Below are 22,923 nucleotides of genomic sequence, written 5' to 3'. Positions count from 1 at the left end.
CAGACTTGTCAAGGATGCTTTAAACTAGTTGTGCGGGGGAGGGGAGCATCATTCCATCCCAACACAACCAGTCAGTTGCCAGCACCTATAATAAATACTCTGAGCAATGTAGTAATATCCTAGCCGCTCCAGCCACTGAGCTGGCTTCATTTGGAGCTTGGATCAGATGCCTCTATACAAATGCCCGTAGCATGGGGAATAAACAAGAGGAATTAGAGATGTGGGCACATCTACGGGGCTATGACATAATAGGCATCACTGAAACATGGTGGGATGGCTCCTTTGACTGGAGTGTTGGAATGGAAGGTTATAGGCTATTTTAAAAAGACAGTCCCGGTAGGATGGGAGGGGGAGTTGCCCTTTATGTTAGGAATAGGCTGGAGAGTATGGAGCACTGTCGGGGGACAGGTGATCAGTTAACAGAAAGTTTGTGGGTCAGGGTTAAGGGGAAATTGGTGATGGGACACATTACTGTGGGGATATGTTACAGACCGCCTGATCAAGAGGAACCTGTGAATGAAGAATTCTACAGACAAATAGGAAAAGCCTTATGCTCGCAGGCCCTTGTTCTCATGGGGGACTTCAACCACCCTGACATCTGTTGAGGCGACGATACGGCCCAGCACAAGCAATCCAGGAGGTTTCTCGATTGTGTGAAAGACAACTTCCTTCTGCAAGCAATAAAGGAGCCGACGAGGAGAGGTGCCCTGCTTGACCTCGTGCTCACCAACAGGGAAGGGCTCGTTGGAAATGTGATGCTCCAGGGAAGTCTTGGATGCAGTGATCACGAGATGGTTGAATTCAAGGTCCTCAAGACAGTGAGAAGAGTGTGCAGTAAGCTCACTGCCCTGGACTTCAAGAGAGCAGACTTTGGGCTCTTCAGGAACCTGCTTAGCAAGGTTCCATGGGATAAAGCCCTAGAGGGCATGGGGGCCCAAGACTCTTGGTTACTATTCAAGGATCACCTGCTACAAGCTCAGGAGTGTTGCATCCCGACTAGAAGGAAGTGCAGCAGGAGGGCCAGGAGACCTCCTTGGATGGATAAAGAGCTGCTGAGAAAAATTCATGGGGAAAAAAGAGGCTTATAAAAGGTGGAAGCAAGGACAGGTGGCCTGGGATGAATACAGGGATGTTGTCCGGGAAGTTAGGGACCAAGTTAGGAAAGCTAAGGCCCAATTGGAGCTAAACTTGGCAAGGGATGTTGAAGATAATAGGAAGGGATTTTATAAGTATGTAGCAGCTAAAAAACAGACTAAGGACAATGTAGACCCCCTCCGGAAACTTTCGGGAGAACTGGCTACACAGGACTTAGAGAAGGCTGAGGTTCTGAATGGCTTCTGTGGTTTGGACTGGCCAAGCTGGGCTGCGTGGTGACCTTTCTCAATTTCAATGTCTGCTCTAGGTCACTCCTGCACTGCATTAACACATACACAGCAAAAGCACTGATTATAGAAGGTAAGTTCTGTATTGTGTCTGACTTACTACTGAGTTTCTACTCCTTTACGCTTTTTATCAAAATTAGAAAACCAGAGCCATTCAAAGCTGCTGACCTTTCATATATATATGTATACACACACACATATGCTAGATAAAAAAAAAGACTGGAAAGATACAGCCTTGTTTAAATTTAGTGTATAAGCTCCAAAAATAGATAGATTTAATTAGTGTAATAAAAGGCTTAAAGCTGAACCTTTCCAAGTACTGAACAATGTGCTGGCAGAAACATTCATGCATCAGAAAACTAACAGCGTGGGGAGATACTTCTGCATCTTCTCATCTTCATTTATATTTATTGGCTTATGTAGCTACAGGTACACTGACTACTCAAAATCCCTTTGTTAGGGGTTCTTTTGCTCGAAGTTTTCTTATACAAATTTATGTTACTTTAAAATTGTTTCAAATTAGCAGTCTAAAGGCAGCATTGCTTGAAGCAAAGTGTACAGCATGTTGAGCTGTAATTCCGGCCCTCTTCCTGGAATATAACATAATAATGGACAATTTATTTAATTGTCTACTGACTTTTCTCATCTTAGAATCATGGAATCCTAGAATAGTTAGGATTGGAAAGGACCTCAAGATCATCTAGTTCCAACCTCCCTGCCATGGGCAGGGACACCTCACACTAAACCATATCAACCAAGGCTTCAGCCAACCTGGTCTTGAACACTGCCAGGGATGGAGCATTCACCACCTCCCTGGGCAACCCATTCCAGTATCTCACCACCCTCACAGTAAAGAATTTCTTCTTTATATCCAATCTAAACCTCTGCTGTTTAAGTTTCAACCCATTACCCCTTGTCCTATCACTGCAGTCCCTAATAAAGACTCCCTCTCCAGCATCCCTGTAGGCCCCCTTCAGATACTGGAAGGCTGCTCTGAGGTCTCCATGCAACCTTCTCTTCTCCAGCCTGAACAGCCCCAACTTTCTCAGCCTGTCTTCATATGGGAGGTGCTCCAGTCCCTTGATCATCCTCGTGGCCCTCCTCTGGACTTGTTCTAACAGTACCATGTCCTTTCTATGTTGAGGGCACCAGAACTGCACACAGTACTCCAAGGGAGGTCACACAAGAGCAGAGTAGAAGGGCAGGATCACCTCCTTCGACCTGCTGGTCACACTCCTCTTGATGCAGCCCAGGATACGGTTGGCTTTCTGGGCTGCGAGTGCACACTGCTGGCTCATGTTCATTTTCTCATTGACTAACACCCCCAAGTCCTTCTCCGCAGGACTACCATGAATTTCCTTTTTGCCCAACCTGTAGCTGTGCCTGGGATTGCTTGCACCCAGGTGTAGGATCTTGCACTTGGCATGGTTAAACTTCATGAGGTTGGCATCAGCCCACCTCACAGGTATGTCAAGGTCCCTCTGGATGGCATTCCTTCCCTCCAGTGTATCAACAGAACCACACAGCTTGGTGTCATCGGCAAACTTGCTGAGGGCACTCTCAATTCCATTGTCCATGTCAGCAACAAAGATATTAAACAAGACCGGTCCCAACACCGATCCCTGAGGGACACCTCATTACTGATCTCCAGCCGGACATTGAACCATTGACCACAACTCTTTGAGTGTGACCATCCAGCCAGTTCTTTATCCACCGAGTGGTCCACCTATCAAATTGATGACACTCCAATTTAGAGACAAGGATGTCATGTGGGACAGTGTCAAACGCTTTGCGCAAGTCAAGGTAGATGACGTCAACTGCTCCACCCCTGTCCATCACTTTTGTAGCCCCATCATAGAAGGCCACCAAATTGGTCAGGCAGGATTTTCCCTAGTAAAGCCATGCTGGCTGTCACCAAGCACCTTGTTGTTTTTCATGTGCCCTAGCATGCCTTCCAAGAGAATCTGCTCCCAGATTTTGCCAGGCAGAGAGGTGAGACTGACTGGTCTGTAATTGCCTGGGTCATCCATTTTCCCCTTCTTGAAAATGGGGGTTATATTTCCCTTTTTCCAGTCATCAGGAACTTCACCTGACTGCCATGTTTTTTCAAATATGATGGCCAGTGGCTTTGCAACTTCATTCACCAGCTCCTTCAGGACCCGCGGATGGATTTCATCAGGTCCCATGGACTTGTGTACATTCAGGTTCTTAAGATGCTCTCAAACCAGATCCTCTCATACAGTAGGCCCAAGGTCTAGGTTTTCACAGTCCCTGCATCCGCCTTCCCAGACTTGGGTGGTGCGGTCAGAGCCTTTGCCAGTGAAGATGGAAGCAAAGAAGCCATTCAGAACCTCAGCCTTCTCCAAGTCCTGTGTAGCCAGTTCTCCCGAAAGTTTCCGGAGGGGGCCTACATTGTCCTTAGTCTGTTTTTTAGCTGCTACATGCTTATAAAATTCCTTCCTATTATCTTTAACATCCCTAGCCAAGTTTAGCTCCAACTGGGCCTTAGCTTTCCTAACTTGGTCCCTAACTACCCAGACAACATCCCTGTATTCATCCCAAGCCACCTTTTATAAACATCTTTTTTCTTGTGAATTTTTCTGAGCAGCTCCTTATCCATCCAAGGAGGTCTCTTGGCCCTCCTGCTGCACTTCCTTCTAGTCGGGATGCAACACTGTATTATGTTCAATACAGGTTGGCAAAGTTCCGTAAGAAGATATGAGGGCTCATTAGTTGGTATGTGTACCAAGCTTTAAAATAAGTAACATACCGATTGAATTAAATCACCAAAAAAGATCAGGGGGCATATGTATTACAGCTATAGTCACATGAGAAGTGTAGGGAAAATATACATCAGGATTATTTTTTTCACTGTCCAATAGGTGGGTAAATCTTGCTGTAGGCTGTGGTAGGTTCACTGTACACAGTGGTAGGGTACATAATTCAAATGCAGGTAATCAGGTTTGCAGTTGTAATTATGTTAATCATACGCCTATATATATATTTTAATTTAGATTGTTTGACATCAATAAAGAATTTCTTTTTCATCTTTCGGAAAATAATGTTGCTTTCCGGCTGATGGGCACCAGCACACTCACATTGTACCAGACAAACCAAACACGGTGCCAAATCACCCTGTTCCATCCCACCTTAAAGTTGTTACTAACACAAGAAACACAGGTATGTATATCTTCACATCAGGAAGTACAGGTGAGGATGTATGCTTACAAAGTACAATTGCAGCTCTCTAAATATTAAGGTGGTACAAATTTAACAACAAGACAGCTACACAAAAAAAGTCAGAACTTTAATTTTTAAGTCAAGATGGTGAGGAATTAATTTAGTTAAAAGCATAGTGTACTTCATTTTTTGCCTTGGCATAAGGAGGATGGGATCCTAATTTCACATAGATATGCCATAGCTGAACTTTATTTCTTAAATATAAGGTAAATAAAGCCAGTCTCTAATAGCTGCTTAGAGTCCACTGTGACAGAATTTCACAGGTCTATACTAAAAAGAAACGTTGTCAGCACAAGTGTTTCAGCTTGGGAGAAAGCTTTTCCTTTGGAACTGGCCTGAATAATAAAGTTTCACCTTACTTCACTAGGAACAAAAGAGAAATCCTTCTTCTAGTCAAGCCAAATGGCTTTGTGAAAGTTATTTCTGTTGTAAATAGCAGCTCGTTTCTTCAGGAGCTTTCCCGTTCTTGCTTTGTTGGAAGGGAATGCTGTGCACCGTTGGTCTGCACTTGCCTGTGAAGGGTACAGATTTTCTCCTTCAGACAAAGCAGGCAAGAAGACTAAACAGCCTTACAGGCAAAAAGACAGAAGAAGCTGAGAGAATAAGGAGATATACTTGTGAGGTAAAGACTGACAGACAGGACAAAGACTCAGAAGACAATTATCCCTGTACATTCCAAATATAATTCTGTTTGCAGCAAATTGGTTAGTGCGAGCAATTAATTTGTAATTATTTGCTCTTCTCCCTTTGACAGGTTTCCTGAAAGCTGCTATCATCATTCATCCAAGAGTTCTGCCTGCCTACTTAGGATTAACTCAGTATTGTGCAGTTCTCCAGGGCATGATGTATCTCACTCTTTCCTTGCACCACACTAGTGCTACTGTTGGTAGATGCATTAAATTTGGTAATATCTATCTTCTAGTGAGGTTTCATTAACTTGAGAATGCTGCAACATTTTATTATTTTGTGAGTAACTCTTTTTGGCAAGTAACTGAAATGTTATGTTTACGAATAGATTTTTGTTACTTTCTCATTTTATCACCTTCTTCAGTCTTCAAGCAACATTTGAAAACTAAGTTATAATTTTTCAGGCTTAGAGCAGACACCAGTTGTTGCTTAGATCTGACATAACATGTCTTGAGGTCTGTTTGTTGATGATACCACTGTATATATTCTGCAGGTTTGATCTGAAATCACATTCATATCCTGCACCAAATGATTGAAAGGGTGTTCACATTGGCATCTGAGAAATCAGGTTTGATTTTAGTTTCAGAAGGCAGAAATGCAAGAGGGAACAGGTAAGCTAGAAGCAAGTGGGCTAGAAAGGATTCAGGACTTGACTGACAAACTTAGAAAAAAATGAAAAGGGGGCAGGGTGGCAGACATGAGAGGTCTAGGATGACGTGACTTTTGGAGTGGGAAACTGTAAAGAAACTTCAGGGCTGCGGAAACATATAAAATTGTGAATCATGAGTTGACAAGAAACAGGAAAAGTGGACTGAAACTTAAACAACAGAGACTCTGAGCCAGTTTGCCTTTCAACACTTCTCACACAGAGAAGCTGTGAGCTACCTTCTCCTCCATCCCAAGATGTTTTTTCTCAGAGTTACACAAGTCACCATCTTGACAAAAGTAAAACGACTGGGCTTTGACCTGTCCCTAACAACTGGCTACAACTAAAAGGTTCTCTTCTACTGATTCTGATACTGTAAGTTTTTAGTTACTACTCAAAAAAAGAAGCAAGGTTCTATTGTGCTATTCACATTTAACAATCGTATCTGCTAGAAATAGCTTACAATTCATTTAAATAGCTGAATTTAATCATTAGTTGAAATAAAAGAATGACAACTCTTTCTTAACAGAAGATAGATTTTAAATGTTATTTTGAATTTTCTTATCTCTTTTCATCACCTAGGAGGAACTTGTGTTTTTAAGAAGAAATTTTATGCAAGCCAGTTTTGGAATGACTGTAAGAAAACACAATGTTAGTGTTTTGATACATCAGAGAATTCTGTTGCTACCTCTGCAACCAATCAAGTGTAAATTCCTGCTTGCAAATGCACCTTTAAAATACAGAAAATCTAAGTCACATAGATTTACCCATTTCTCAATGGTATAGTATTTTTAACATTTTATACTTTTTTTTTCCCCCATGTATACAAAATTTGGGCCTTGTGTTTGTGTAGCTCAGCAATAGCAATCAAAGTTTATATTAGCAAATGTAGTGGTTACACTGAAATAAGCATGGCAGGTTGAGACAGTTATTCCCAGATAATAACATAAATTCCCTGTAAAGCCAAGCTTGTTAGCTTTTTATCTGAGTGACAGGCAAGTGTCACTCAGCAAGTGACACAGTAAGGAAAAGGTGTAAGCTATAAAAGCTTTATCTGACTTAATGATAAGAGCATGATCCAGTGTCCTAAAGAGCACAGGAGCTAAATCATCATCAGATTTAGGACAAAAGTTACATATCACTAAACAGAGTAGCACCAGAAAAGCACATCTTAAAATATTTGTTACATTGCAATGCTTGTTTCTCAATGATGGTGGAAAAGAGTAAGTTGACTTTTCTTCATTTTGTACTCAGAAGTTGGGAAGTTACTAAGAGAGGGAGATGACAAGAGGTATTTGTACCTACCACAGAACTCCCCATGTACAAGCAAATGGTTCTAATGATCTTCAACTGCATTGGTCAGAGGTTGACGCAAGAACTAGCAACAGGGGAACATCTGAGAGAATCCAACAGCTGCTTTGAACAGAGACTTATTATTGTGTGGTCCAGATGTAGAAGAGAAGTCAAAGACAAAAAGGTATTAGGGAGAACAAGCCAGGAAAGCTGTTGGCCAGAACTCAAGTCTGTACAAACATTGTATCAGAAGTCTGTGGATAAAGAAACCCAACCAAAAACAAAAACAAGCCCCAAAGCCTCCAAAAAAAACCCAACAAAGGAATAATTAGCTAGGCCAAACTAGTTGTGTAAAGATCTCTCCTGCAGGAAAAGGCAGGAAGAACTTTCCTTACTTGGCTCAATAACAAGAATTTAACAGAGGAGGTATTGATATTTAACTGGCAACTAGTAAGAAGAGGGAAAAACAGAAAGATGCCTTGCTGAGTTGAGGAAGCTGAGGATGCCAGCAGAAGTGGATCAAGATAAATTCAGCCCTGTCAAGATCAGGTATCTTACCAAAGTGTATTATATATCACCTTTAGTGTACCGCACAAGTTCTTCCACAGTGAAAGAAACCCGTGCAGACTAATAAACCAGCCAGCTACATTTCACCAAGACTCCTTGTGCATGCCAGAGCACAGCAGCCTTGGGTGTTGCCTAGGACTAGGGCTTCCTAGGTGAGGGAACTGTTGGGAGTATGCTCTAGGGACCTAGACCATAATGCCTGTCCTTACCTCCTTTCCCACAGCATGCCTAAGTCTTACACAGAAACTGAGAAAGAACATGGATTTGGGAACGAGGAGGCACTTCTGGATTTCTTGCTGTAGACAGAGACTCTACAGACACTAGTGTCTAAGTATTTCTACGGGAAGCTTACCCAGTATCCATATCGGAAGTAAATTTTAAACACGGTACCTCATAAAAGTTGACAAACGATATAGAGTGTATGTCAAGGATGGTTTTAAAGAGAGCTATACAACTTTTAAAACAAAGGTGTTTTAAAATTCTAGGTAATGTAGGAAAGTCCTGCAGATTGTTATTGCAGGGATGAAACAACTGAAGTGTAACAGTTTCTCCTAAGCTTAGTTCTCTGGAGCTCGCGTGGTTTACTTCAAGTCCTACAGTCTCACCAGCAATTTGGAAACAAACAAACAAACAAGGAAACCATTATTTCATCCTGAAGACCAAGTGCTGAAGAAGAGACAATGCTATGAATGAATTAACCCTCCCAATCAGCCTGCAAACTGGTTCATAATTTACAAGCATGGTACTTCTTCAGCTTTAGCATTAAAACTGCAAAAGAAAATAGAAGCAGAGAAGTCTCCACTCCTGTTTTTCAGTAGTTTATCTGCATTACAGCTGATCCTATTGTGGGATATAAAATGCACTTCTGGATAAAATAGAATTGACTGTTAATCCAGAGTTCACAAGACAATTTTATGTATTTTTAAAAGTGAAAAAGTTGAAACCCTGGTTCTGCTAAAAGGTTGTAGAGTAATTTTTAGGCAACGTTCTGTTTCAGTATCACCTTAATATTATTTAAGAATAAAATATATCTTTACAATTTTTACGGTTTAAAATAACAATAAAATGGAAACAAAATTAATTTATATGTTTTCATTTTTTTCACAGGAGCCATCCCTGTGGCACTAAAATAATTTTACTTTCTGCTGTAATTCAGCCATGGCAGTAATTTAATCACTCAATTCCAGTTACATTTCAAAAACGGTGGTGGCTTTTCCATTGGCAGAGGCTTGACTATAGTCCTACATATAGGGTACAGGCTCAATACAGAACACATTTACAGAAGTTTGCCACAATAATGACATAACTGACATGTAACAGTGACAGGCTAACAACTACATTTTGACTTCAGATTTAATTACCACTTTTTCTGCATTCAGATTTAAGATTAAAATTTGCACCTAGTCATATGAGATTTAGTAAGGAGCTTTAAGTCATTCTGCTACTTTTTCAGATTCCTTAGGCAACATGGCAGATGTGTAAAATTTACCAGCACATGTGGAACTGATCATATCATATCACAAGTGTTTTCTACCAACATGATTTTATTTATGCAGAAAAATTCCTTTTTTGGTTCAGAAAGAAATTTCTATTAGGAAATGGTAATTCATTATTTATTTACATATTCAAGATAACCTAAGTCTTTTTTTAATACACATCTCAGTTATAGAATTTATAAGTGAAAATACAAAGCAGAGCTACAGAAATAGCTTTCACCTTAGGAAGATCTACCAAACTTACTCGGATGAAACAGAATTCTGATTATTTTCTGTTTGATTTAAAAAAAAAATACCCTTCTGTGAAGCGCTTTAGTCAAAGTAGGAGTCTTAAAGGAAAATTATTCTAATAAAATAATTTAGACCAACTCTAGGTATTTAGACCCACTTTTCTCAGTTGCAGAATATTTCCTTTTGGCAGTTTACAAAAAAGAGGACGGAGTTCTCAAAGTGCACATTCCTCTAGGAAATGGATCAGATCTTGCTATCTGGAAAGAATTTCTGATGAAGTCTGGCCCAACTAAAATATCTGAATTCTATGGATTCGCAGAAGGAAATCTTACTTACTTGAACTATACTAATAAAATAGGAGCTGTAGGCCATGCTGGCATCTTCTCAAAGGTAAATGTAATCAAATGAACCAACCAACCAAGTAAACAGCCAACTGAAAAAAAAAAAACCAAACCAACAAACAAACAAACCAAAACAAACAAACAAACAAAGAAACCACACATGAAAAACACAACTTAAGAAGAACAGGAAAGTATACAAAAAAGAACCTGCTTACTACAGCCCAGATGTAGCAAAATTTGGTTCATGGAAACAGAAATTTTATTCTTAGCCCCTTATTTGACACTATTCTCTGTACATACATTGTGAAGCTACAATAAAGATACAGAGAAAGTCAACAGAAGCTGTAACTACTCCTTTGTGTGTTTGAATTCTATTTTTTTTGGTTAAAGTTTACTTAGCAACCTAAAAATCCACACATATTAATTGATGAGGCAGAAATTAGTTTCAATTTGCCTTGGTACAAATCAGGAGATATCCATTCCTGAGCAAACTTAGACAAATTTAGTCTATGACTGCATCTTCACTTATTAAAACCAGTATTACACTTTCTTCTCTGAAATAAGCAAAGCAAACTAGCAGAAGAAAAAATCAAAATTCTAAGCAAATAACGTAGAAAAAATAGCTCCAGACACTGGAGCTTCAAAATTTATACATATGACTACTGTTGAAATTCTTAGCCGAGATGCACATCTTCCATGCACAAAAATGTCTTGACAGTCTCAAATGCTTCTGTTTGACAGACTGCTTGTGAATCATGAACATTTACTACAATAAAATATGTTCAAATTATACTAAATATTCAGACCAGTTAACATCAAAACCAGATTAATGACTTCTGCTTTTAATTTGAGATGCCTTCCCTACAGCCATAATAACAACTCTTCAATGCCTTTGATCTTTTAGCAATCTTAATGATGCGGACAGCAAATGAAGGCAGGAAAGCCTAAATCAAACAACTGATATATAAGTTTCCATTTGGATCTGGCTGGAGTAATTTTTGAGATGTCTATAAATTTCATTTAGATTTTTTCTCAGACAATCTTCTTCAGTTATATTTAAATAATATTAAGTCTCTACCTAGAAGTGGTTGGTAGTTCTAAAGCAAAATTGACAAACTGATCAAAAGCACTGCTTCACTTTATTTATATAAATGATTTGAACCTGACCACACGCCAAACCAATGGATCTCTTTTTGCTGATAAAGGAGACAAACACTTCATCTGTATATATGTATACTTAGTGTTGCTTACCATGATATGAACACTTCTGACAATTGGTTCTCAGAAAACTCAGTATATTTCAGGCTGTTCCAAAACTTCCAAAGTCAATAGAATATTATCCAGTAATTGAAAGGAATTTTTATAGAAACAGCTAGAAAGTAAGACAGTGAGGTTTTCAAGTATGCACATGCACTTTTTTTTATTTAGTTTCTACATTCTTCTGAGTTATTGAAATATGATGTCTGGAAGCAAGAACTTGTGAAGGATGAAAATGGAAAGCATAAGAAAGCACCCACAGGTAAGGAAAAATATTACCTATTAACTAACAGATACCTCAATTTAGATGGTGATATTTTGTGGCACACATAACTGATTTGAGAGCACCAGATTCTTGACATACACTTAGAAATAACACAAGAAAAAAATTATTATCAATAGATACAAATAGAGATCTATTGCTAATATACCCTATAACATATCCAAATATTTATAATACAGCCAATACCATAATCGATATCCTGGGCTCAGAATGTTTTTATTTTCACCTGAAAAAGCTTGTTCACATTCCTGAACAAATCATATTTCTTACAGTACTTCCTGCATTTACTGTGTTTTGAGATGTTTACAAATGCTTTCTAATATCAAAATTTTAAGTTCTGATTAATAACAGTGACACTTAAAAATCTGGATAATATTTTTCTTATTTTTACATCTAGTAACCAAAACAGTTTTAACTATTTAGTGCCTAGAGTTGCATAGAATCTTCAGACTCTCACTCAGAATGGAATATTCCTACTCAGAACTGAAGCTTCCAGACTGAAAATAGAATGGTCTCACAGCTGAGACTGTTTCAGAAAAAAATCCTGAAAACTGACTCCCATAAAAGATGGAGCACTGCATTTTACTAATGTCACATTAAATGTCTGAGTGTCTCTCTACAGAAGTACGAATGAATGTGTGTCACCATTAATGGTTCTGGGAAAAAGGTCTTTAACATCACTAGTTCTGTGTAGATTTAACTGTCATTGAGATAAAATTCCAGAAGGCAAAAAAGGCTCTTGTATAGCAAGACCTAACACTTGTCATGCTAATGTCAGATCTTAGTGACACATAGTACTATTTATCATCAAAGCAGCAATCAGTGTGAGTTTTTTCATACTATAATATATTCTGGTGGTAGTATTGGAAACTAAAGTACCAATTATTAATTATTACTGATAATACATTATTTGCTGTGAAGATCTATATATTTTTTTTTCCTTGAAAAGAGCTTGCTTCTTTCTTGGTTTCTCAGTGAAATTGACAGAATGGCCTGTTTTATGAGACATTAGGCACTATATTTTGCCCCCACATGTATTGTTTGACTACCAGCACCCTTTTCAAATGACAAAATTTCCATTGGGCAAATTATTTTTCAGGGTAAGTATGTACACCATACCACAAAAAACTCTTCCCTAAGGCCTAGCTTTTCAGAATAGAAGGAGGCAGAATTACGTTCCCTCTTTGTTGTGGTTTAAACCCAGCTAGTAACTCAGTACCAGCAACTCAAGTACCAACACTTGCTCGCTTTCTCTTCCCTTCTCCCCTGGAAAGATGGGGAAGAGAATCAAAAGAATGTAAACCCTGCAAGTTCAGATAAGAACAGTTTAATAACTGAAGTACGATATACTACTATTAATACAACAGTAATAATAATAAGGAGAATAACAAGGAGAGAAATGTAAAACTAAAAGGGGAAAAGGAAAAAAAGTCCACAGACCAAATAAATGCAAGTGCTGCATAATACAATTACTCACCTCCCACTGACAAATACCCAACTCATCCCTGAGGAGCTATTTGTCCCTTCCAGGCAACTCCCCCCAGTTTATATACTGGGCATGGTGTGCTATGGTATGGAATACCCCTTTGGTTAGTTTGGGTCAGGTGTCCTGTCTCTGCTCTCTCCCACCTTCTTGTGTTCCTCCTCATTGGCAGAGCATGAGAGACGGAAAAGTCCTTGATCAGGGTAAGTGCTACTTAGCAACAACTAGAAGATTAGTGTGTTATTAGCATTGTTCTCAGACTAAAGCCAAAACACAGCTACAAGAAAGATAACTGTCGTGGCTTAAACCAAGTCCCCCAACTCCTGGAGAGTTAGGAAGGAGAATCCAAGGAACGTAGCCCCCACAGATTGAGATAAGAACGGTTTAATAGCTAAGGCATAACACAATAATAATGATACAGCCAATAACAAGCGAAAAGAATACAACACCCCACCAGCCACCGACCCATAACTCACTCCACCCTGCCTGGCCGAGCACCGCGTGCTCCCTCCTCCATTTTCCTCTAGAGCTCTCCCCCTCCAGCTCTCTCTCTCCCAGTGTGCATCCTGGGCATCACGTGCTATGGTATGGAATACCTCATTGGCTAGCCTGGGTCAGGTGTCCTGTCTCTCCTTCCTCCCGGACTCCCCTCCTCCCGGGCAGAACACATGCCTTGAACAAAAGGCACTTGAACAAAAACAAAGGCTTTGAACAAAAACACCCTCAAAACATGCTCACTATTAAGCAACTATTCCCAGCCCAGAAGTCAAAACACAGCACTGCACCAGCTACAAGAAGGAAAAAAATGACTGCCACAGCTGAACCCATGACAATAACTAAATCTACACCAGCCAAAATCAGAATACTCTTCCACATACCTATTTCTGCTGTTCAGGAAATAGTTACAGAATTGTACCTATGAGTAAAACATATGTGGTTTTCCAAAACATTTTTAATATGATACTTTATGCTTGAAACAGCTTAAAAATATGGGGGTGGGGGTAGGGGTGTGGGGGGTAGGGGGCGTACCATTTCCTGGCCTGTAGGTAAAGCTGGTATTGTAGTTGTGCAAGTTACTCATGATACCCCATTTTCTGGTTGTACTGGAAATAGTGGAGCCTCAGAGAAGAAACTCCTCCATAATGTGTTTGTGAAAGGAGAACAAAGAAAAAGCAGAAACCATGTTTGCTACATCTCTTAAAAGTGTTTTGTTTGTTTCCCCATCAGACATAATTTGCTGCTTGTAATTTACTAAGAAGCACCTCCCTGTTTGTCTGTGGAATAGAGCAGAAAACACTCAGCACTGCTTACACAGTAGACAACAGCCCTTTGGCTTTCTATAGACCAAGTACAGTCTCATACATGTCTATGTCCATCTTTTGCATTAATGTTTGTGGAAATGCTTTGAGCTTTTTATTGAACTAATGATCACTCTGATTTCATCAGGCCACTATGTTTGAAAGATGTTTGTAAGATTGAGCAAAGCAGGAAGAAAACCTAACAGCGAGCTGCCAGCCATTCAGAATTCCTAATAAAAAGAGGTTCGTGTCATTTTTTTTCATTGAATAGAAACACTAAAAGACCTTAAGTCTTCTAATACAAAGTACGGTGTATCTCACATTCAATGATGTCAGAGGGGATAGGGCTGATATTTCACTCTCTCAAAATATTTGCTTTAACCAATACTAAATCCCTCCAAATGTTATACAAGACTCACAAAAACTCTTGTCATACTATTTTTCAATTTTTTTAGACTATGAGGGAAGAGCAGGGATGGCAGCTATTGTGCTTAAACCTGCCCAGCCTTTTAACAAAGAAAGAATTCATAAGCATGTTGTGGATCTCCTTCCAAGTTATGCCCAACCACACTTTGTGAGAATTATGGTAAGACAATCAGTTGCCTTCTACTTCTAACTTCTGTCTGACCTGAAAATTGGTCTCTACAATCATGGAATGCAGGAAGCAATTTAAAAACTGTTTCAAGACTTGAAACATAAAAAGTAATACTATTCTGAACTACTGTTGCTTTTATCATTATGAAGTTAAGAAATATTTGATGAATTAAACTTATATTTTGGTTTAAAGATTCATACATACCAAAAAATCCTAGATGTGTCTAACAACTTGGTGAAGCTGGACTTTGTTTCAAAGCTCTTAATCTGTAACTAGCAAATAGAAGACTAAGTAGACATACATGGGTAATATTACACTTAACTTAGTGTCCTTTTATAAAGGTTTAGTCCCTGTGGAGACAGTGTTCTCACAGGAGAATGGATATTTGGTACATGAACTGTGAATAACTCTGAAAGATACAGCAAGGCCATGGGAGGCCTGAGGAAGCTTAAGCAAGCAAGATAAGAAGAAGCTGGAATTCACTGAGTTATGAGAACTGTCGACTGTTGGCAAGCTTTTGAGGTCAAGTTTTCACACCTGTGCTTAACCAGTTATATGTTAGTCACTAAGGGTCTTCAAGACAAGTATCCAATCATGATATGCCAAATTGCTGTAGGTGTGTGTAAGCAATAGTATATAAGGAGTTAATGCTTTGCAATAAATGGCTTTTGGTCTGATCATATTGATCTCTGACTGAGTCCATTACACGGCAAGTCCCCCGTCATAAAGGATTAGCATCCTTTCATAAAAGGATGAAGTGATCAATTTAAAACCTTTTCCTAATATGATTGTTTTTGAAGTGATTATAATTCATTGTTACTGACAAAGTTTCAAAGAAATATCTAGTTCTTTGCAACAGATAGTAAGATACTCTACAGTGAAGATCTCATAATTTTAGAATAAGAATGTACCCACATGGTTTGGAGTATAAAAGCAGAACTGGGATACAATCCCTTTTAAACATTAATCTTAAGTGTGCAAGCATTATACTCCTTGCGTGTTCCCCACAGGATGACTTTCCGCAACAGCACAGGAAAGCATGCAGTGCAAAGAGCAGTTAGGGGCCCCACATTACAGCTTCTGAAATTTTGCAGCAGTTAGTTTTCTGCTGTTAGGAGATGCTGACAGGTATTGAGCAGTTTTGCCTCTCCCTAAATATTGATAAATTGTCTGAAAGGCAAAAATTTGGTTGAGAACAACATGGAAATGAAACAGATTGAGTGAAAATGGAGAGGAAGTGAGTGAAAAGAATGTATACATTTAGAGATAAGTGTAATTTTTAAGAGAGTTTAAAGAACTGAGAAAAGCTAGTTTTTTACTAATAGGCCACTATACTAAGTAAATTTATCTTGAGATGAAGTTAGCATAGGTTATACTACCTAAGTGGCATCAGGACAGCAGTGAAAAATTTTTAGAATAGACTTGTCTTTATGGTTCCATTAGATGAAGAAAACCAGTATGGAGCTTTAGGTGGTATAGAAGTGGACCTCATTAAATCTGTTTGCATTTATACATTCTCTGACTCAAGCTTTTTTTAGCTAATTGAAGGGAGCCTACTACCAAAGATACTAGCAATATTAACTAATGACCACTTACATGTATAAACACTTATCAAAGGAGTTTAAACCAATCTTATTAAAAAATCAAAATTATCAAGTCCATGTTGTTTCTTTAAAAAATATCTTACGGTAGGGTAATAGGATGAATGTTCAACTCACAACTGAGTGGCCAGAAAATGAAGTCACTTCTGAAAAAAAGTATGCGTCTTGAGAAAGAGCTCATCCGAATCAAAAATGACAAAAATAAAAAATTCTCACACAAAGTTTTACTTAAGATAATATCAGTCTTGAAATTTTTTCAGCAGCCCATATGTAGGGTCTTTCTAATATGACTTGCACCACTGTTGAATGGTTTTGAGAAAACTACATAGACTAAGAGTTGTTCTTCTCAACCTCTCTGACCTGAGTCTAGAAGAGCTGAGGCCCAGGGATAATGGTGTGAAGAACCAGGGATTTCTGAGGCTCTGACATACTAGTGTCTTCACTTGAATTTCCCTAACTTAACTTTTTCTTTGCAGAAAGACATTAGGAAGAGGCTTCTAAGAACAGCAAGGTAATTATTTCAGTTTTGCAATATCTGTGGGGTTTCTTTTTTTATTTTTGTTTGGTTACATTGCTCTTTGTTGGTTTTGGATTTTTTTTTTGGGGGTGAGGGGGTGGAAGGGATAGTGTTGGGTGGTTTTATTTCTTTGGCTGTTTGTTTCTGTTTAGGTCTTCTTGTTGTTTTGTTTTGTGTTTTCCAAAACTCCTATTTCCTAAAGTCAGAAAAATCTGACTCTATAAGAATAACATCAGCAGGTCATCTAAAGAAAGAAATCTCAGAAATCTGTATTCATAATGCACATTTAAAATATTTAATTCCCTTATTAAACTTTTAATCTTATCAATTTTCTAAATAATTACCAAGAGAAATTCATGCTAGTTGTTTGAAGCAATCCCACTTAGCTATGATTTAACGTTATTGCCATCTGGCAGCCATTCAGTGCCTGTGTGAAATGACTTGGTGGTCTAAGTGTGGTTCCTATCATAAATGCTGCCAAAAGAGAGAATTAACTGGCAAACTTATTAGCAGTCCCAGCTCAGAAGCCAAAGACTAAATGATTTGGGAGTTGTGGAAATGGAGTAGCAGCGCGAAGAGGAAATCAGGCATGTTACAGATGTGGCCTGTTTCGGGATGGAACTGAAAGGAAATGTTGGGTACATTAAAAACATCATACAATAACAGTATTCTAAAACAGTTTGTTTTATACTTTTCCCTTAATGGGAGCCACATTTTAAATGAAATTATTTCTTCTGCCTCTCCAGCGCTGACTAGAGTGTGCAGACAACTGGTCCATGAACTGGCGTTTGAGCAAGTGCTGTACAGCAGCTGCCTACATAGAAAAATAATACAGGAAGGCATTTAACATTTTTGTTTTAATGTTGCAAATGAAGTTTAGCAGCTGGAAATCAGAGGAGAGCCAGTAACATAAAATCAGCCATATCTCCAGAGCATCACCAAGTGCCCGTAAACTAGAGATTTTGTGATCAGCTGCACTTATGAAAATTAAAGAAAATGAAACAGAAACTTACAAGCTTGTATGCAGCTTTGATAGAGAAATTAATAAGAAATAAGAGCTGCATCTAGATTTTGATTTCATTACACTTGTGAATCAGATTATTATTAAAACTTTTCCTTAATATTCAGAAGGAACTTCTTGTGTTTAAGTTTGTGCACACTGCCTCTTGTCCTGTCACTGGTCACCACTGAGAATACCCTGCCACCATATTATTTACACCCTGCCTTTAGGTATTTGTACAGTGTTGAGATCGCCCATAGCATTTCCTTCTCAAGACTAAACAGTTCACTCAGCCTTTCCTCATGCAATAGAAACTCCAGTCCTACAATGATCTTCATATTTACAGAACTCTCTCCAGTATTCCCATATCTACCTGCATTGGGGAGCCCAGGATTGGACTGGAGTATTGAGGAGAGAAGGATCACCTCCCTTGGTTTCCTGGCAACACTCTTGATGTAGCTCACAACACTGTTGATTTTAAAAACTGCTTTGATATAATTATTTTCTGTTAATAAGCATATTAGGGAGCTCCCAGAAGCTGAGAAATGGCTAGTCACGTATCAGGCTTTATTCTTACTATGGAGATACACTACAGAACACTTATCTTCCTGTTACCTTCTCCTTTTTTCTACACCCTTTTTGCTCTCTACATTAAGTTCCTATCCAACATTAATTCTTCAGAAAAAGTTAAAATAATAAAAAGCACAAGACAACAATTCTATCCCTGGCTGCACAGTTAAAAGTCAGTAGCTTGTTCATTTGCACATATTTACAAGCAGCAAATTATGTCCCACCTCACTCCATCTAAAAGTGTTTATCCTTAATTTCAAGGGCCCTAGAAAAGAAACAGCATCTGTCTTGCTTCTAGTTCAGTTCAAAATTGTGATTTAATCTCTGGTTTAAGGAACAAAAGATACGCTAATAAATGCCTGTCAATGTTTAAGCTACCAGTACTCTATTTTAGCTGCCAGTAAAAGTGGACTGCTAAATAGTCTTAATAAGCTGGTGGATGGGAAACACGTAAAGAACTAAATGCAAGAAGGACTGGATTGCACCTTGCACAAAAAGAAAAATAACCAATCAGGAACTTTTGAAGAGGAGGATTTATTGGTTAGAATGATTAATCAAAGGACATGTCTTCCAAAGTAGGCAGAAGCAGACCAAGCCTGTTCATTCTCCAGCTGGCCATTGAAGTTACTCTGGGTACAAAGCACAACAGCCAAGAAATTTTGATCTGTGTGTAAGCTTGTTCTTTCTGCAAGGTTAACATGGTTACACTGCTTCCAGAACAGTTCAGAGTACAGAAAGGAGAATTCAGCCATGCTTGTATTCATCCACAAAGATACAAACAAAAATCCTAAAAGGTAACTTAATGACCTCTAGCAGCAATAGTACGTAGTACACACCAATTTAATCAGACATGCAAGCTGCCTCTGAAAGTGCCTGTCTTTTCCTACTAATTATAAAGTTTTCAAACCTGAGTGCTCTTATTTGCACCTACATAAGACAACCACAGAACAGCAAAGTAGTCCTCTTGAAAACCACTTCATTTTCACATGGATGTCCCTTCATTCTCCCCTGGCCTTGCAAAGCCACAGTATGAGCACCCACTTCCACAAGCGGCACAACAGCAGCATAGAATGTATCTCTGGGTGAAGAATTCTCTATGACATAACACTGAACCAAACATGTCTTTCAAGGTAAGAGAACAAGGCAGCTGGGTATTATGACACATTTTTGTGCACTAATAGAAACTGACAGACTGCTGAGGAGGCTGTAAAGTATATGCTCCTGGAAGCTTTCTGAAAGCCTGTGAACTTTCAGCTCAGATGTGCCTCTGGCCAGGTTATCACCAATAGCTTGTTACAGACTCACTGTGACTCATACTGTGACATGATGGGCATTCATGATCATGTAGCTTTATTATCTTCACAGGAGCACAAGGATTAGTCACACATATCGTACTTGTCAACCAGATCTGTTGGTGAGATAAATATCAGGAATATTTTATTTACAGTTGAAATCCTTTTAAAGTGAAGATGTGCTAGCTGACTTCTGGGGCACCTCCCCACCCCATGCTTTGTATTTTTCAAAACCAGGAGGAGTTTTACCTAAGGACTAAAAGTAATCTCCTCTGTATGCAGCAATAAGGTTTAGATGACCTGCCAAAATTCAAGATTTGTAAGGTTATTTTCGTAAGAACAGAAACAGACAGCAGGGTCAGGTATTTTTCCATACACTTTCATCCGTGTCACAGTTCAAAGCCTTTAGTGTGATCTCTCCCAGTGTTAACCTTTTCTTCATGTTCTTTTTTTCTCTTTAGGTACTTTCCATGACCATAGCAGACTTCAACATCTTGCCAGGTTTGTTGTGTTGTTTCTATCTCCTATCAGCAAACATCCAGTTCAAAGCAGTATCACTAACATGTCTTTATCTGGTATTTCAAATTCCTGTATGAAGGACTTTACTTTTGTTTTGGAAGAAGACATGCATTCAATTTAGAATTAAAATTATATTACCTAAGAAACTTACTTTTTTAAAGAATTCCACCAGGGACTGTACAACAACCTTAAATTACAACAGCTGAAATTCAGAGCTTAAACCAGAGTCAAAACAACATTATAAGAATAAATTTAAATTTTTAACACAGAAAAGTTTTTAAATACATATTTTATTCACTTATGTCACAAAAAGGTGAAGCAAGTGATCTATAGAGTAAAAAGAAATTGAGAGAGGGAATATTTCATATGCAGAACAAAATGTTTCTGTCAACAGGAAAGAAGTCCTATAAAAGACAAAAAAATCTTTAATACATTAGTGACTTCAGTGATAAACATTGCCCATGGCAGGGGGGTTGGAACTAGATGATATTAAGGTAATTTCCAACCCTAACTATTCTATAATTCTATGATTCTATAGAGGGCACCAATTTCTTTATTCAAAATCGGGAATCCTTTTAGCTGCAAAGACAGCAGACCTTTATTTCCTAATAATGATGCCTTTTTTAAGATCTGAAGGAAGTAGGTGATACATGCTTCTGCCATGCCAGAAGCAGAAAAATTCACCTCTAGAAAAACGTTCAGAAGAAAATGTGTTTCTATATGAATACACAGAAGTGTACATAATACAAGTGATAAAGTTTGCAAAGGGTTGATGTTGCCTTGTGTTAAGCTTCTGTATCAGTAAGAATACAAAAGATAACTATGATTCCTATGTAAGCAGACTACTTGGCAAAGACATGCCTTTTGTCATTTTTGTCAAGAAAATTTTGAGATTTATACTTTTGAGATTTAGAGCCTGTTATTGCCACTAATCATCTTTTATCATGTAACATGAGTACTGATCAGATTCTGCAGTCTGTTCCACACAGCAGCTGAATACATCTCCTACCATCCAGTCTCCTACTGATGCTGGGGACATGCATGTTAACAGTCCTGCAGTCTCCAGAGAATGCTTTTATCTGTGCAGCACCACAGATTCCTCACTCTATTGTTCCTGTACACAATTTAACTTGTTCAAGAACTATCCCTACCTATGAATATATGTTTTTAGTTGGAAAGCAAGATAAATATTCAAAATACTCCCTGGCAGACCAACTAAAGTAGAAAATACATAAGGGAGGGAAGTCATTATAAAGAATAAACAATCCTCCCACTGCCTCTTTTGGAACAAAGGTAGTTTCTCAATGTCCAGCCATAAATCTTTGCAGTCTTGACAGCAAAGCACAGGAACCTGGAAACCTCATACACCCAGAAACCTGGGAAGTTTTTACCCTGTGCAGAATGTTTCTACACATTAGGCAGTACAGGAACTCCAAGCCTCAGGCAGGCAGCTAGACAAACTGTCAGAAACCAGGCTAATGTTATTAAAAGTTCAGGGGAAATGGAAGTGTTGCATGGCATTCTACTTCATGATATACATGCTGATTTTAAAATATCGCAATGGTTTTATGTGGCATAGCTAATTCTGTATGGCATTCATAATGTTAGGCTTAACAGCACTAGTTTGTTATCCCTGATAGGACAAGATTAAGTATAAAATTCTTATATATCAAACAAATTTGATATCTTCCAACATTTTCTACAAATATGGATTTTAATTAAAAAAACATTTACAGAAATCAAATGACAGAATTCTGTAACTCTTGGTATGTTAAACAAAATACTTTGCTTTAGATCAACAGCAAGACAAACACAGATCATTTTACATGCTTAAAAGAAAACATAAATTGCACTTATATATTGAGAAAAAAAAAATCTTCAAGGTTTCTTCGTATTCAGAAAAAAAAAAATCCACACCAGAACCTTGCTGTTTTGAAATATATAAATAAGGCACAATTTATCACATCCATCATGATTAAACTTTGAGTAAAGGAAGGAAAATCACAGATGCTGAAAATATGCTAATATCCTTCACACACAGCAGAGAGGTAGAGGTGAGCAATTTTCTATCCAAGTATTCTGATCTCTTGATGAGTCCTCATGCAATAAAGCAACATAAAGACCAGAGTCTGATACCTAAACATCATACTGAAATTGGACAAAAGAGAGAAATAAAAGCTTCAACATGAGGGCTCATCTTTCCTTAATTGCAGAAAATATAGATTAATCCTAAATAGGCATGACAAAAAAGCTTTCAGTTTACTACTGTCTGACATTGCTTAATTTTACTGTGCCTTCTATTCAAGAAACCTATTTATAATATCTTCTGGCGTCCTACAGATAAACTGAAATTCTCAGAAGCCTTGAGTCAAGAATGAGGGAAGGTGCTTACAGAATATATTGTGTTTTAAATTTTCTATGTTTTTTTGGATCTGAACTTAAATAACCTATCTCTCAAAAATTTAAAAAATACAATATTTTAAGTATCACAGTGCATTAACTATGAAATAATGCTTGCTTTAATGTTTGCTTTAACATGAAGACATTTGCTTGAATTTTATCAAATTTAATATAACTCACTAAAGATTTCTTTCAAAATTTTTCAAGGAATGTATCTAAATTGAA

General features: G+C 38.2%; 1 pseudogene; it reads left to right on the top strand.

Annotated features, from left to right (window-relative positions):
• Positions 1-386: 386 nt before the first annotated feature.
• On the top strand, positions 387-20,253 carry LOC101880610 (long-chain fatty acid transport protein 6-like; annotated as a pseudogene).
• Positions 20,254-22,923: the final 2,670 nt, after the last annotated feature.

The sequence above is a fragment of the Melopsittacus undulatus genome, chromosome Z (genome assembly GCF_012275295.1).
Source record: "Melopsittacus undulatus isolate bMelUnd1 chromosome Z, bMelUnd1.mat.Z, whole genome shotgun sequence".
Taxonomy (NCBI): domain Eukaryota; kingdom Metazoa; phylum Chordata; class Aves; order Psittaciformes; family Psittaculidae; genus Melopsittacus; species Melopsittacus undulatus.
This window is presented reverse-complemented; position numbering and strand designations above follow the sequence as displayed.